Genomic DNA, 3,752 nt, shown 5'->3' on the forward strand with positions numbered 1-3,752 from the left:
ATAGCAATGTGAAAAAATACACACAAGCAGATTACCTCTTTCGGCAGAACAAGTACGATGGGGGTAGCCCAGTGGTTAAAGCGTTCGGTCATCACGCCTAGGCCCGTGTTCGATTTCTCACACGGATACAATGTGTGGAGCCCTCTCCGTGACATTGCAGTCTTATTGCTAAAATCGGCGTAAAACCCTGCCCACTCACTCACTCATCTAGGAAAAAAGACGCTCTTCCTCCTACATGTATCATTGTTAACACCGATATCTGAATCACATCTGTAGTAAACAATACAAAAACACCATCTTTGTGTGTCCTATAAGTCCAATATTTTGTTTCCCTGTACAACTCATCTCATTTCATAACTCATTAATGATACCAAAACAGAAGTGAGTGAGTGAGTGAGTGAGTGAGTGAGTGAGTGAGTGAGTGAGTGAGTGAGTGAGTGAGTGAGTGAGTGAGTGGGTGGGTTGGTGAGTGAGCGCGTGCGTGCGTGCGTGCGTGCGTGCGTGCCAGTTTAATGTGAGACGAAAACGTGAAGTGTTGCAGGTCTGTAGTTTCCCACTTTTATGAAACCACGAGCACGGCATGGTGCATACCAATAAACTCCATGTTATTATGTTATTATCTACATTAATCTATCAGATCCTCATCACCTACATAAAGCGAGCTGACGTCTCAGTTTAAAACAGGCCACTCATTACAGCGTCATGATGTTTGGAAATTGGCTCCAAAACGCGGCTCATAGGCTCATTTGAGCAGACGTCAATGTCACTTCTATAGTCGTGTACTGCACTCACGGCTAGGAGGTGCAACTCAATCACCAGCCCTGTTATGCAGTCGTTGCAATATCCCACTCCATTTAAGCATATACGTGCCACGGAGAACACTGTCGTCAAGTCACGCTCCTTTAAGAGTGGCTTGTTGCGGATTGATTTATTAACACACACCATCATCCTGGGAAGCGACAGTGCACAACTCCTGTGTGAACATGTCCACAGGTGAATTTCACCTGTATAGCTAATCTCCCACCTGCAACTGTGTTCGTCTAAAGTCTATTGATAGCCTTTGATTCGCCCCGTGAAAATGTACTTAGAATGACTACGAGGGTCACGCTAGAAGCATGAATGGTGAGACCGGCTGACAAATGAGCGTCAATTTTGTTTCTCCCCATTGAGGCTGAAATAGGGTATGATCTCGGTGGGCTTTTCATCTCCTCTCTTCTGGGTCTAACTAGGCTGAACTGACACCTCTGTCAACACGTCAATAAATGTCTTCTTATTCAATTACACTGATAACACTGAAGTCAATATGAATATTCTGTTCGCGGATCTAGAATGGGGTGGTTTCAATAACCAAACTGGCGGAATATGCCATTCAATGAAACCGTTATAACCTGAAGAGTAGCACTCAGTAAAACCTCTATGCACTGTAGAGTAGCATACAGTAATACCGGAACACACTGTACAGTAGCATTCAGTAATACCGTTATACACTGTAGAGTAGCATACAGTAATACCGCTATGCACTGTAGAGTAGCGTGCAGTAATACCGTTATACACTGTAGAGTAGCATACAGTAATACCGTTATACACTGTAGAGTAGCATTCAGTAATACTGTTATACACTGTAGAGTAGCATACAGTAATGCCGCTATACACTGTAGAGTAGCATACAGTAATACCGTTATACACTGTAGAGTAGCATACAGTAATACCGTTATACACTGTAGAGTAGCATACAGTAATACTGTTATACACTGTAGAGTAGCGTGCAGTAATATCGTAACACACTGTAGAGTAGCATACAGTAATACCGTTATACACTGTAGAGTAGCATACAGTAATGCCGTTATGCACTGTAGAGTAGCATACAGTAATACCGCTATGCACTGTAGAGTAGCATACAGTAATGCCTTTATGCACTGTACAGTAGCATTCAGTAATACTGTTATACACTGTAGAGTAGCATACAGTAATACCGCTATACACTGTAGAGTAGCGTGCAGTAATACCGCTATACACTGTAGAGTAGCATACAGTAATACTGTTATACACTGTAGAGTAGCATACAGTAATACTGTTATACACTGTAGAGTAGCATACAGTAATACTGTTATACACTGTAGAGTAGCATACAGTAATACCGCTATACACTGCAGAGAAACATATAGTAATACCGTTATATAATGTAGAGTAGCGTGCAGTAATACCGTTATACACTGTAGAGTAGCATACAGTAATGCCGCTATATACTGTAGAGTAGCATACAGTAATACCGCTATACACTGTTGAGTAGCATACAGTAATACCGCTATACACTGTAGAGTAGCATACAGTAATATGGTTATACACTGTAGAGTAGCATACAGTAATACCGCTATACACTGTAGAGAAGGGTGCAGAAATACCGTTATACACTGTAGAGTAGCATACAGTAATACCGCTATACACTGTAGAGAAGGGTGCAGAAATACCGTTATGCACTGTAGAGTAGCATACAGTAATACCGCTATACACTGTAGAGAAACGTGCAGAAATACCGTTATACACTGTAGAGTAGCATACAGTAATACCGCTATACACTGTAGAGAAGCGTGCAGAAATATCGTTGAACTCTGTGGAGTTGCTTTCAGTTATACCATCATATACTGTAGAGCAACTTGTAATACCGTTATATACCATTCAGTAATATACTCTAGAGTGGCATTCAGTAAAGCCGTTATACCGTAGACTGGCATCCATCAATACCGTTATATACTGTAGAACGGCATTCATTAAAACCGTAATATACTGTAATGCTGGCATCCATTCATATGGTTATACACTGTCGAGTGGCTTTCAGTAAAAACCGTTATATTCTGTTGACTGGCATCCAGACTGGCATCCATCAGTGCAACTATATACCATTCTGAATATGCCCTGGTGCCAGTATAATTGACTTCTTTGATCAAACAAAATCGTAAATGTCCATGATCATTCGTTACTATAATTCCTCCTCAGTAACCCTCACTCAACTACTGTTAAACCAGAGCCTCCTTAATTTTTGAATCACTTACAATTGACTTTCTATATTACCTTTCCCACTCTTTTCCCCTATTTTTTAGGGACCACATTGTTATAATGTAAACGATGTTTTAAATCGCAATATAAAAAACATAAAGATACAATAATATTTATCGTTTTAGAACATGATTGGGATATATAAAAACCATGGATGATCAAAACCCTACGTATAGTCTATTTGGTTGACCACTACGACGAGTCTGGTCTGTGAACGCAGCCCGAACAATCTGTGACCAAACTTGATCACGAGACGTTGATCGGCTCCCATAGAAAGTGTATAACGTTATTCTGCCCTACTCTTTTTCAGTAGCAAGGATTACCAGGTAACGGAACAATAGCTGGCTCAAAGCGAAACATCGAGAAGAAAGGCCTATGAGGACACCTCATGCTAGTCCTTTCACGTTCCCTCCACATTGTCCCCCTCCCCTCCCCCGGTGTGGCCGTCACCCGACTCCTGGGGTCAACCGTGTGGTGCAGCCCACTCCCAGATTTGACATTATATCTCCTGGTGTGTATCTGCTTAAACATGGCGTGATAAGGCTCCTATGCATGCTGGCGTATTGCTCTCTTGGGGATATCGTTTTCCTTACGACCATGATGCATTCTCTATGTTCTTAAAGAATGATCTCTGTCCCTAATGCATATATCTATGTCAATATTGCCCTATCTATGTTCATAATGCACTTACCTATGTC

Source organism: Haliotis cracherodii, unplaced genomic scaffold (assembly GCF_022045235.1).
Source record: "Haliotis cracherodii isolate W230 unplaced genomic scaffold, xgHalCrac1.p SCAF_8, whole genome shotgun sequence".
In the NCBI taxonomy this organism is placed as follows: Eukaryota; Metazoa; Mollusca; class Gastropoda; order Lepetellida; family Haliotidae; genus Haliotis; species Haliotis cracherodii.